At 29.2% G+C, this 14560-nt stretch overlaps 1 long non-coding RNA gene across 1 annotated transcript; it reads left to right on the top strand.

The window, feature by feature from the left end:
* The first annotated feature begins 699 nt into the window (after nucleotides 1–699).
* Nucleotides 700–8858, top strand: LOC113377580. Its single transcript, XR_003367106.1, has 3 exons — nucleotides 700–813; nucleotides 2555–2699; nucleotides 8724–8858. It is a non-coding gene; the product is annotated as an uncharacterized LOC113377580 (long non-coding RNA).
* Nucleotides 8859–14560: the final 5702 nt, after the last annotated feature.

Below are 14560 nucleotides of genomic sequence, written 5' to 3'. Positions count from 1 at the left end.
TTAAACAACGCCTAAACAAATATTATTTTCGCAACTTCACTCATCATGTAATTGTGTTTGAAGAACTTCATGTAATTAAAATTAACATACATTCATTGACTGCTTGTATTTTTTACTTTTTCGCTGGCGATAAAATCTCATTCTTTAAACAGCTGTGATGTCTGTCTTGCCTAAAAAATATTTTCCATTTTAATAACTTCAAAGATTCGGCACAATGTTTAATTTGTTTTATTATTTTCAAGGAACAGGGTAAATATTCTTCTGATTTAGGTATTTTTCATTGAATCAAGATTTGTACTACGATGTAACTTTATAATGTTTATCTATGCCGATTCCTTGTTTATATCGGCACGCATACAACGACAGATTTCTATTGCACATAAACGACGACTAATCACAATCTACCCGTATAGAAATGATATCATCGAGAGCGAATGACGAATCATTGGCACTCGACTCGGCCGTAACGCACTTCCGTTGCATTTGTACGGATTTACATCCTAGTCGCGCCTAAAGAAGTTTTACTTAAAAAAAAACATTTCTATAATTAGGAGTTAACTGTGAATATTGTTGTTTGTTTGTTAAATGTTATGTGTTGTCATGAAATTTAAATTAAACCTTTGTGTCTCGTCCTGCCCTATTTCTAATATTTGGAACATGTTAAAAAAATTAATTTATTAATTTGATAAAATGATTAGTCCTGGGCAAGAATTGTAAAGCTGTGAACACGACCATACTGAATCCGCACGTGCACCTCCTGGGCGACGACGCCGCTTGCATCGCCTATGTGCGACTGACGCAGTACATCGATAAGTACGTTATTTTATTTTATTATTAATAAAAACAATACTTTACATTAAACATTTATTTGCGCATTTGTTTGTTTTCAATTGTATGTTCTAATCAAAGACCAAACATTAACGTACGTTTCTGTATTTTCCTTTTCGTAATCAATATGAAAACAAGCTTTGTTATTGTAGAAAGTTGCAAGTTGGATAATGTTATTGATTGATAAGCTTTTTGGTTTATTTATTTGCTTCATTATAATATACATAAGACATTGAATCAATTGTTTATAAGTACAAAAAATATATGAACTACTTTCAGTGATGTAACTCTTTTCAGCGATGATGGTAAAAATTAGTAAAAAGAAGAAGATACAGTTGAATTTTACTTATTAGTTCTATTGAAAATTATTTTTCTAATTCCTCTATTGTGAATTTGATCTAACAACTTTTTTTAGACTTTTAGTATATTCATTGACCGATTCTCTCGCACAACAGACCAATGTTATAGCAAGGCTATGCTATGAAGAACTTTTCATACTAAATATTGACGAAAGGCTATCAGTTAGAAAACCTAACCTAGAAACCGCACAAATGTCAAAAAAAAACGATCTTAGATAACTGGGTATTTCTGACCCAGCTTTATAACCTACAAGTGACGTTGCAGTTTATGTGTAAAACGCCTGACTGTACAACATGTACATGACATTTGGACAGTATTCAGTATGATTCAGTAGCATAATGCATGCAAGTTGGAGCGTAATACGGCCTTGCCATAACATTGGTCTGTTGTATGGCAGAATCGTCTCATCAATCTTTCTGTTTTTTTATATATAAATATTTTCAATATATTTAAAACAAATATTGTCCGGCTCATTTAAAGCTAACTTCTGCCAATATGGGCACAATATTGGTAATAATGGCTCAATATTCAAATATAGCAGCACGACTCACTCCCATCTGGCCAAGATTTATTTCTACTGGTATATTTCTAAATATGCCTGAGTACCTCATTCCTGGTGTACAAATATATAATATCCAATCTAGTCCACTAGTTTTCACATCGTGATATTACTTATAAATGAGAAATGAAAATATTAAAATTAGAAAATGTGTGTTCACAGTTTCATTGTGAAATATATATTTGTAGTTTTAAGGTTTTTTGAAACCTTATTATCGTTATCATACAAAATACTAAATTTAGAAAACTTTCAGTATTCAATTACGAATTAATAATTATATGTGCAGGAATTACAAAAAGCTGCTCAATTAGCTTTAATTCCCAGGTAAAAATAAATCGTGGCCCAATATTGTTTTCCGTGTTGGCTCTATATGGTTTATCAATATTGTCCTAACATTATATGTACTGTTAACATTTTTCATATAGAACATGGAATAATGGCAATGCAATATAGGCCCTATATGAGCCGAATATTGATAAATAATATTATATATTTTTATAAAGTTGACAATAATGCAATTAAAAATATATTTTTGAGTAAAATTACACATGCAAAATTATTTCCTGGTATGGTTATTAATTTAAAAAGATTAGATAAAATGACAAAAAATGTTTTTATTTGATTGTTCTGTACATTTTTCTATAGTAACAACTTACTTTCCTAATATAAAGAAAACGAAAAATGGTTGCCTCCTCTCTTCAGGCATGCGCAATAGAAGCGTGATATTTTGATTGAGGTTCCTTTATAAAATGATTCAAAGATTTATCATATTTTATATTATTTTTTTATTTTATTAATAATGTTTAGACAAGGGCAAGCGCACAGCCAACAGTCGGAAGAAACGCGAGTGTGGCATAAACGTGACAGTAAATGGCAGAACGTACATTTTCACCGCAGCGGAACGGGATCCTCCGGAACGGGACAGTTTGACTATGCCCATAAGTAAACTCCGGTAAGACTCGAAAAAAATTACTTGACTCGAAATTAAATAATATCAAGCATCATTAGTATTCTAGCTAAAGATACCGAAGTCCTCTTTACAAAAATAAAGTTTTAAAAATACACTTCTAATCACATCTTGTAAATGTTGGCATCTAAGTAAGTGCGGATTTTTGTTAGAAAATCAAAGATATTGTTCTTTATGTTACGTAGTTATAGAATTTATTAAAACTCTCCTTCGATAATTCAGGTTGTTGGGTTATAATTTAACTCTTGTATCTATGGACTGTATTAAACACTGATTTGTTTGTATTTTGTGTATTTGTTGCAGTTCTAATTACAATCACTGATTTGTTACTAAGTTATAATGAAAGAAGATATATTTATTTTTATTGGTTATTTACATGTTGTTAAGCGGACTTTACTTTTTGAAGTGAACAACTAGTTCAATTAAAACACTCCGCTACCCCCTCCACCAGGGGTAGCAACCATTCCGTGTAAAGCTTAATGCCCTGAAGTTTGTCACCTTCATGGTCAATATAATAAAACGAAAAGACGTCCGAACAGATATTTTTTCATGAAACTAAATATTTTGTATTTTATTGCCCATTTTTATAACTGACTTTTGTCAATTATTAGGCTTCATTATTATTCATCATTATTCTTTCTTTATAATACTTCTAGTTTTTATTAGCAAAAAACTGATCAAGGTACAATCTGACGTCATAATCATGATTTTTTTTTAAATTCAAGGGTTTTCTAAAGATCGAAACTATAGTAATCAGATTGGAGTTAAGGTCAGGACTATATGCTAGATGTGGCAAAACTCAACCAAGCTTTAATAATTTTTACCGAGTGGCCAAAAATATGTGATCAATAATAAAATCGAAACGGTGATTTTTTGATTTACCAACTCATGCTGCTTTTTGATTTACCAACTCATGCTGCTTTTTTCAACCACATTTTTTCAATTGAATTTTGTTAATTGTTTATTGTACACATCACAATTGATTGTTCAGTTTGTGATAACAGTTCAAAGTAGACAAATCTTTTTTGATCAACTGCAACTGAACGACCAGAGCGTTCTTCATCTTTGATTAGAAAATCACCAGATCAAAATTGGGCAAACCAATTTTGGCACTTCCGTTTCTTTTAAGGTTTCGTTGCCATGACCAGCGCAGAACTTTTTGTGAAATTCAGATGCCTTTTTATTTTTGCAAACATCAAAACAAAATATGATAAAAATTTTCGATTTGAATGTCTATCTTTCAGTGAACATCAAATAAAAAATACTATTTTTTATGTAACCATGTACGACCAATATGGCCTTATATTAAAAACTTTTTTTCTCGACAAGCCGTGTCTTGTCTGATAGGCCAAGGTTTCGAAACATACTGCAAATGTACGGTTTGCGTCGGACATCTGTGATTGACGTGGCTTTCCACCAAAACTCGTATGTCAGGCATACATATCTGACACAGCTCATGAAGAACTTTCTAGCGTCAGACACATACGACTGAAATGGAGATTAACATATTAATAAAATGATATTTCATGATGAATTTAATATATATTCGCAATTTATTATATTTTCTTTCTCTTTTTCAGCGGAACAAATGCTACTTCGAGCGCAGTCGCGGCTGTTCTCCACTAAAAGTGTATTAATAATAATTAAAAAATTCTAGTTTAATGATAAATATATAAAGATATTTTATCTCTTTGATAGGATGACCATACAAAAAATATTTATGAATTAACTTCGTACATAAAATATTCCAATGGAATTAGATTGAGATGAATGGATAGAGCAAAAATAGACGTCAGGACAGAAAATACACGAGTACGAAAAAGCTTAGTTAGTGTCTCTCTCTGAAGAGAATGTCACGCGCGTTTTTTATTCACTTTAGAATCTGAACGGAGATATCGAAACTGCATTACTAGTCCAAGAAATATAGCCAAAAATTTGTATTTATTTGTTTTATACATAGAGAATTTTTGATCACTGATCTTTGCCAATGACCCAGTTAACCAGGCGCAATTGTGATCGGGAACTCGATGTATTTTATATGTGAGTTAAGACTTTTTGAAATATATCATATAAAATAAAGGTCCAAAACGCTTATTTCTGTGGGCCGCGAGGTTAAAAGTGAGCAAACTGTAAGAGATTTAATACGTTATACGGAAATAACATATATCAAATTTTTAATTAATTGTAACGATGTATTAAATAAGCCATATTAACTCGTAGATGCAAAGACGTAGCTTTTATTTGCACGCGATGGAGATTCAAAGAAATATTATTTTATATTAGTATATTTTTATTTATCAAGTTTAATCAAATATGCCATAATGGATCAGCGTAATAAATTTTATAATATTTTTTCTTTTGTAACCAATATACAGTTAACTCTTTTGCTACGGCAGCGTTCTCCCTGATACTGCTGTACAGAAAAGCAAACCGCCCAGCTGTACATATTTCCATATTTTTCAATAATGATCAATAAAAATGTATTTCAAATTTAAAAATTGCACGCCTAAAGAACTAAAAATTACAATAACATATTAGAATTCCCAATAACTCAACTTTGAGTGATAAATCTTAAAAAAAAAGGGTTGTCACACTGGATGTCGTCTATAGGCGTCACTCGTACACAAGGTAGTCATGTGGATGTTGCCTAAAGGCAAAGCTGGTAGCAAAAGGGTTAGTACACAAAGTACTCACAAGTTTTACTCATTTCATACTTAGATTTTATATGGCATCGCTTGATTAAATCGTTCATCATACATATAATTGTTATACGTATACCCATAGTGCCATATATTACTGATTTTTTTTATAAAAACCAACAGAGTTAAAAATTGATTATTAGTTTTGGCATGATTCTCATACATTTTCCCAGGAACGATAAAGTATTTGGACATTTAGATTTGCATAATTCAAAAAATGGACTTTTCAGTGGTTGAATATCGTCAGTTTCGTTTCACCGGAACCAGTATGCGCAATTAGTGACCATTCGTCTCTTAGATAGCTAAATGATTCGTATATTATATACATACACTTAACTATATTGATATATAATATATCAAAAGTATAAAAATTGACTTGTTATTTAAGGAGTCGTAGTTTTTTCTTAAAATATTAAAAAAAAATCCTATCATACATGCTCTCTTATTCATACTTATCTATCATATATAATAAAAATTAAAAGAATTTACGCCATTTTAATGAATTTGCATATAGATAATTATATATAAATATTTATAAAAAAAGAACTCTTTAATATACTGTCTTCAGATTTTTTAATGTGTTGCTGTATAAATAATTATTATAATTCGAATAGATATTATACAAAAATGTTTGCGATTTGACTCATTGTCGGTAGTGAGCCGGGAATAGTTCCATCGAGATTAAATTGTGATACAAACTCCATATATAATTTAAATTGCCATTAATTTGCAACATCTTTGAACTAAAGTATGTTTTCATATCTTTAACTAGTGTTTGATAAAAGACATTACGGCAATGAATATTTATATCGAGTTTGTCATCACATAAATGCAAGAAAATCTAGTCAAAAATCGTGTAATGCAGCGTGTCGTATATGTGCATATTAACATTTATATAAATACATGAATATTGCTAAGTTACAGATTCATAATTGTAGTATTGATAAGTGATGTTATTTTGAATTTTCAAAGTGTTTCTGTAGAAATTTGTATAAAGAGTGGTACAGATACAAAACGTATATGTTATTCTGAACAATCTAGTCATATATAAATATTATTTCCTCTCCTCCCGAGCCACATGTAGACGCTCTCATTAAAATAAAGCCTTAAGCGAACTCGAGTCATTCTGTGAATCGACTTGGAGTGTTCTTGGCCTAACCCAGAAAATTATAACATCCTTTTAAAATAGACAAATATATCTTTGAAATGTTTACTCGTAAAATATTTCAGGTCGAATCAATGTAGTTATCGAAACAAATGACTTATAGATCCGCTGCCAATGCGTTTTTATTTTATGCATATTTGGGATTAAAATGCCGCGGCTTTTTAATAATGAAACTTAAAAAATTGAATCATTTAATCACAGGGTGTTTTAGCCAAACTAAGCCGTAAGTGATCCTTTGTCGCGAATCAGACTTGCCTCTGATCCAGGTCGAAAAATTAGCATGAAAGCGATCAGAAGCATTTTGGCTATTGTAAAAAAAAAAACGTTTTAAGATTTTAACGTGTAATTGAACATTATAGACACTATTAATACTAATTATTCGCATATGAAGCCAGATACAAATGATTTCGGGCGCGTACTCTTGCAATGCCTTTGATGACAGAAAATATATACAGTTTTTTGAAAATATAATATAGTGTTAAAATTGACTACTGATTGAATTTTGATTTATTTTACCTAGCATGTGGACGATTCTTTTATGAAGCTTGCGTCATATATATTATATATCAGACAACTACCTAACATCAGTGTAAAGCACTAAATTTTAGGTGTTTTGTCATAAATTACACATAAAGAACTTTAAAGTTCCAGATATTCAATATAAAAAGGTTTTTTATATTAAACTCTTGTTAATTACTTATTTCTATTATAAGTTATTTATTGTTATACTTTCTATAAATATATATAAATATTAATTATGTTAATACTGTTTGTTTCAAAGGAATCAATATACTGCTACGAAAAACTGAGATACTAATTAACACTAAATCTAATAACATACATTTGGATAATCGAGCTACCGTAATGAATTATAATATAATAGATTAAATCTATTTTTTTTAAAAAACATAAAATTGATAAATAAATATCAATTCGAAGTAAAACTCGACACATACTTCACAACAATATCCAAAATCTTGCATCAAAGATTTATGCATAGTTTTTATTTTGCTCGATGGGTTTAGTGTTAATTTATTTTTTCATATCATATGGTATATCAAATATATCAAACCATTGAATAAATTAATGGTATAATTGATTCTGCAAACTAACAGTTTAAAATATTATCGCAATCTGTAGTATGTATTAATTTTCAACGATTTTACACAATTTATATATCTCTTTGATATAGTAATAATTGTTTTTGTATAGACTGTAATATTAATTCCTCTTAAACTTTTTTGAAATTATTATTTATATTGTTGCAATTTAGTCAAGTGAATTCGTATCTCATGGAATATAAAACTATGTTCAATAGAGATAGAAATTTCAACTATTGAATTACCTCATTCATGACAAGTTGCTTATAAGTCCCAAAAAACAATTGTAATATGTATATATATAACTGCATGTTAAAGTACTTAAAATCCATTTGCGTCTGATAGAAACTAGTTTGTAATGCATTTGATTTCATTGATCTTTACAATCATTTTGCAACTAGCATAATCTAATTTTCTAATATGATACGATTTTATTATAGAAAATATAATGTTCTGAACATATTTATAATCTACTAAATCACATATTTTAATAATAAGAATTACTTTTCACTGAATCTTTTTTCAAAATTTCGAATTCATAAAAATTATAGGACATAAATTAAACTTAATTATAGCAAAATATTATACAACGCCGGATTCATAATTCAATCATTTTATATTAATATCTTAGAATACACTTCACTGCATTGTAAATACATTTATTATACAATATTCATAGTACGTTCTAATTTATTAATATTAAATCTGCACAAATTTGTAAGGTGGTAAATCATTAAATGAGAAATCGGTAAAATGACCATTTTGTTTCCTAGTTATTTTATGCAAAGTTCAAACGTGATAAAAATTCAAACTCGATGGTAATGACAAGCATTGCAGTGAATTGTAAGCAAATAAATATATAATTCGACTGAAAGAATCTTGTTATTGACTTGATACTCTACTTCATTGTTTATTTATTAAGACCTATTTATAACCATAGAAATTTGGACTTTGCTTGTATGTTATAGCTCTCATGTCAAACTCTTTCATGAAAATAAATATTATTGTCAAGATTTTATTTTATTATGCTAATTTTCAATTTTAGGTTGCTACCATAAGGTTTCGATGTTGAATCCCAGGTTGTGTGTAACCTGAAAGGAAACAGTGGTGATGTCTATTTTCACTGGATAATATAGATCAATAGTTTGCAAGTAAAAATAGCAGGCAATTAGAGGAAGACTACCAATGGGGAATGCTGTTCAAAGACAAACAAAAAAAAAACAATTATGAATTATAAATTTTGTTGAATACTTTGGAAATTTGTAACAAAACAGCAAAGTCCTTATAAATGAGCATACAATGTTGTCAGCTTTAATTATTTTATGTTAGATATCTCAACAATTTTGGTCCAAATCTTAATATGGTGTACACTATAGTGTATTTACTTATTTCAGTATTATAGTGACAATTGGTATCGTTGCTTAAGAGGTTTTCAAATCCAGGCTGCACCGCCTCCACCCTCTACCTATTTCCACTTGATACAAGTTCTTGAGGTCCAGGAAGTCAGTGAGTCAGTCTTTCACAGTCCGCTTTAGAGGTCCAATGTGTCCTACGAATGATAACCTGATGGGACCCATAGTTTAGTTGTAATTGTGAGTGTAGAATACCATTTACAAGAAGACAAGTCCAGTGTGAAGGTCAGATCTCTTATTATTAGCTGTAGATATTTTCCCCATGTAATAGTGTAAAAAAGAATTACAAATATTAGTTAAAGAACATGGCTGTATGCAAGTGCAATCATGTTCCACAAATAGTTGTAAATAGATAAATTTTTTATTGAATAGGCTTATTTACAATGGTAATCTCGATTTTATTTGTACTGCTACTACCCCCCACTGGTAATTACAGGTGTTTTTAGAAGGCGAGAAAAGAATGCTAGGGTTTATGCTTGAGATCTCAAGATTTAGGGATAGCAATGTTGAATTATATTGCATAAAAGTTTGTGCCCCCAAAAGGAGAGTAGCCCAAAACACTATATACAAAAAATTTATATTGAATTGGACTTTGGCATTGGAGCCTGACTGAACAATATGTCACCGTCATACATTTCTTCAAATATGTATATATATATATATATATTATATATATATATATATATATATATTTTAATGTGGCAAAATTTTCAAGGCAGTACATCAAACAAAAAATTGTGGAAGTTTATAAAATCATTAAACAGCCAAACATGTCGATATATTATTTTATATCATCCACTTTAGAATTTGAGGAATTTGCTTTCCAATACTCCAATTATTCACTACATAAATTATTCATTAACTACAAAAAATAATATATTTAGTGAATAACTGGAGTATTTGAAAGCTTTTTTAAATTCTACTGAAAATGATATAAAATAATATTGAAACATTTGGCTATTTAATAAAGATTTTATAAACTTCTACAACTTTTTGTTTGATAAATTTCCTAAAACATTAAATAAAAACTCAACATATATAATATAGTACCCTGCAAGTACATAAGACATTCTGTGGTATAAAACAATATTTGAAATGAGAACAACTCAAATGCAAAATATCATTTAATGATAAATTCATTATAATTTTTAGAGAGAAATAGTATTACCATAAAAGATTACATACTACATTAATTTAATTGCTAGTTCTCTCTGCATGAAATCTGCATAGAAGTTTCTAATTATTGCATTCCTATCATTTTTATTATCACGACCTTTCCTTCCGCTCTTCACTCATTTAAAATCAAAGTATGTATTCATTTTATTCGGTACTTTATCATGCTTTGTTTCCTTACATCGGAATGAAGAGGTGTAGACATCTCAGAAAGTCATTAACCTGTTGGAAAATATAATAATGATATATAATATATTACTTTATTTATAGCATACTATTTTAGTTTATATATATATATATATATATATATATATATATATATATTCAAAGCATGAGGTTTTTCAGATGGTAAAAGATATATGATAATATTTTTGGGCATCCAACCAATAATAAAAAGAATTGAATGAAGAAGAAAGTCTTTATTAGAATAGCATAAGTTTCGAGTCTTGGTTTGATCCATCTTCAGTGCTACAATAACAAAATTATAAGATAAAATAATAAATAATAACATATTTCTAAAACAATGATGATAATGAATGTTACAAGTAATATGGAAAACATAACCAAAAAAAAAAATTGAAGATCAGTTATATTTTCCATATTGCTTTTAACATTCGTTATCATAATTGTTATAGAAATGTTATTTATTATGTGGAAATAGGTAATTGTTAAAAAGATTCTTCATCTAGAAATTTGAGCATGTTGAAATACTACAGAAGTCATTGTCTGTGCAGATATAGAAGTTTCTCTCTATAATAACATATTGTTAAATTGAAATCAATGCAACCCTCGCGATTTGTTAATATTTCTTATAATGTGGAGTTAATAAACTTACCTAATACCTATTTCTCCACCTCCTTATTGTAAACGTAAACGTAAACTCTTCTTTTATCTATGGGTTCATGACATAATTTTTGGTGCAAATTATTAATGCACTCCTATACCTTATTACTGCATTCTGCAGCAATTTGCAGCTACCACCAAGCATTTCTATTGAACATATTGTTATATCATATTTGATTAATCAATTATTTTTGCTGCAATTATTATGAAAAAATACCTTTGTGAAAAACTGGTGTCAGAATAGGCGACTTTTAGCCTGCACTTGACAATCTTAGGGTACTGCAAAAATCTTTTTCAAGGTTTTTAGGCTTTTATCTCCTAACTAAAAACATAAGATTCGTTTATTAATATTTTTTTGCAAATGTATTGAAGTATTTAGAGTTATAATTACTTGGCCTTGTCCTTGGAGTGTTGTCCTGGTCCTATATCAGAGCATTCTCCAGTGACTTGTAAACTATTCTGTTATTGCCATAAAGGAGACACTTCTAATTGTTTTGTTTTCAAATTATCTTCGATTTGTGCCTCAAACCAAATAGTTAGGTCATCCAATAAAGGATTTTTCGCCTTCTGCTTCCAAATTCAAAATATCTAGACCATTTTCATAATACATATTCATTATATGCATAATACATCATCATATACATACAATTAGATGCCAGAAAGACGTATATTTATATTATTTTCACAATTTGGCACATTACACTTTACCATTTTATCTTAATAATAAATAAAGTAATCACCCATAATACCCATAATACTCTTTAAAAGATTCAAAGGTTTTCTTTATTTACAGTGATTCACCTCCTTATGGTACGCCTTGTCCGTAAATGAACACAAACAAAGCTGGTCTAGGTACATGTTTAACCATTTAAGCATTTCATTGAAATATTACAACTGTGGCTTGTAGACATTCTCTGTGCAGACATAGACATTTCTATCTGGAATAACATACTGTTAGATTGATATCAATGCAACTCTCACAATCAGTTATATTAAACAGATTGTTCATATTTTATTTATAATATGGAGTTAACACTATGCCGTCCGGCGACACAACAGTGGTGTCGAGCGCAAACTAGCGCTTAACAGCCGGCGACACCACAGTGGTGTCGTGAGCACAGTATCTTCCTTTGGCCAGTGGCAGAAATCTTTCCATCCTGTTGGTGTTTTAATTTAGATAACAAAAAGTTACACCCCTCAACATTAGTAAGAACTAAAAATTTGTAATTTTTCGATAATATTTAGAATGGGCGGGGAAAAGCAAAGTGATAACGAATTAGCACTACCGGCGCCAAGCGAATAAATTTTTACAAGACGTGCGGACGGCAAAGTGTTAATAAAATGATTTAATACCTTGTTCACCTCCTTATCATAGACAATTCAAAGGTTTGCTGATTTTTATTATGGTACGCCTTAACACCTGTGACTGACCATAAACCAGGATGCTCTTTATACATGTTTAACTATTTAATGGTTTAACTGTTATCACGTCAATACATGCTGAAATATCACAGCATGTTTAAGTATTACAGCTGTGGCTTGTAGACAATGCCTGTGCAGACATAGACATTTCTATCTGTAATAACATATTGTTAGATTGATATTAATGCAACACTTGCAAAAACCATATTAAAAAGATTGTCAAGATTTTTTTTTATGATGTGGAATTAATAAAATGATTTAATACCTTGTTCACCTCCTTATTGTAGACGCTTCGAAGGTTTGCTGATTTTTATTATGGTATAACTGATCATTAACAGGGATGCATTTTATACATGTTTAATCATTTAATTTTTTAACCATTTTCACAACAATACATGTAGAAATATCACAGCTCTGTGGTTGTAAACATTGTCTGTGCAGACATAGACATTTCTCTCTGCAATAATATACTGTTTTAATGATATTGATGCAACCATATTAAATCAATTGTAAGTATTTTTCTTATAATGTGGAGTTATTAAAATTATTTAATACTTGTTCCCCTCCTTATTGTAGACACTTCAAAGGTTTTGAATCTTTTTATTTTCTTTATTTACAGTAACTGTGTTTGCAACACCATCAACCTTTTTAATCATTGGTAATATTGCATTTAATTAGTAGTACCTTGTCGACAAAATAGTATGCCCTGTCCATGCTGACTAAAAATAAGATTTTTATACATGTTTAATCGTTCTCACGCTACAATAATACAAACAAAAGATTATTGCTTTAATAATAATTATTATTTATTAGTCTCTATTGAGTTAATAAAAGAAAGTAAAGTATATGCACAAATGTTAAATCATTTGCCAGAGAAAGGTTAGGATAACTTTTACATTAGGTTTCTAATCAGAACTGTTTTAGCTGCAGTATTTATTAATTTTACTAAATAAATACCTTTTTACTTCGTAAATCTTTCAGATATTATTTAAAAGCCACTCTGATGTCTTTTTCATAAATTTCAATACTAAAATTATTTACATTGCACAACTGCTGTCACTTTGAGAGATGTCAAAATTATGTCAACATGACTAACTAGGTCAGATATGTCAAACATACGGCCCGCGGGCCCCTGGGCTGTCTCAAGAATCATCATTAATCAATGATCATTAATTTGGGCTTTAAGTAATAAATGGTTGATTTTATTTAGGGAATGCAATTCCGGTATACCGAATATTACCGGTAAACCGTGCGATTTTTCGGCGGTAATTTTACCGGTATTTATTAAAAAAATACCGGTATTTTCGGTATTTTTTACATAAGCGCTATTTGATACATAATACATTAAAGTTTAAATTTTTCGGAACAAATTTATCTTTAAATTCCATAATCTCATAAACAGCTATATCTTCAAGTGATTCTATAATGTTAAAATGTCAAATATTATCTCAACTCGTCATCAAACTGAATATTTATTGCTTTTCAAAGGGCTTCATATCGTGTTACATAAATAGAATTGGACTGATAGATAATGATGTTTGTTTCATCTTTTGTAAAAATGTAACAGTTTTTTAGGTGATATTTGCACCAAAATATTTTATATCATACAGATTACCCTTGCGTAAATCTTTATTTTTTTCTAACTTTATTTATAATAATTATGATAATTACTGAATATTTTTGCTTCTTATTACAAATATAAAATATTATTTTTCGAAAATGTTTCGAAGTTTGAAAATACTATAGAAGCATCACATTGTTTTAAATAACGATACTCAACAATTATAGTAACTTATTATTTATCTCGACAAAGAATCCAATCTTAAATTATTGTTGAAATTTTTTTTTTTTTAATATTTAAGATTGTGCTAATTTAACACATCGGATACAGACAATACAGTTTATTATAAAAATGCAATATGATCTTTTATGGTTTTTGGTCTTTCTTACTCATAAGTTTGTTTTTGGTGAAAAGTACTCAATATACTCGATAGTGATAATGGAATTAATTAAATTACATATACTTTTGTTA

This window comes from Ctenocephalides felis, unplaced genomic scaffold (genome assembly GCF_003426905.1).
Source record: "Ctenocephalides felis isolate EL2017-DRISC unplaced genomic scaffold, ASM342690v1 CF-g0.4_SCAFFOLD_01886, whole genome shotgun sequence".
In the NCBI taxonomy this organism is placed as follows: Eukaryota; Metazoa; Arthropoda; class Insecta; order Siphonaptera; family Pulicidae; genus Ctenocephalides; species Ctenocephalides felis.
The sequence above is the reverse complement of the archived record's forward strand: the minus strand, read 5'-3'. Positions and strand labels throughout refer to the sequence as shown.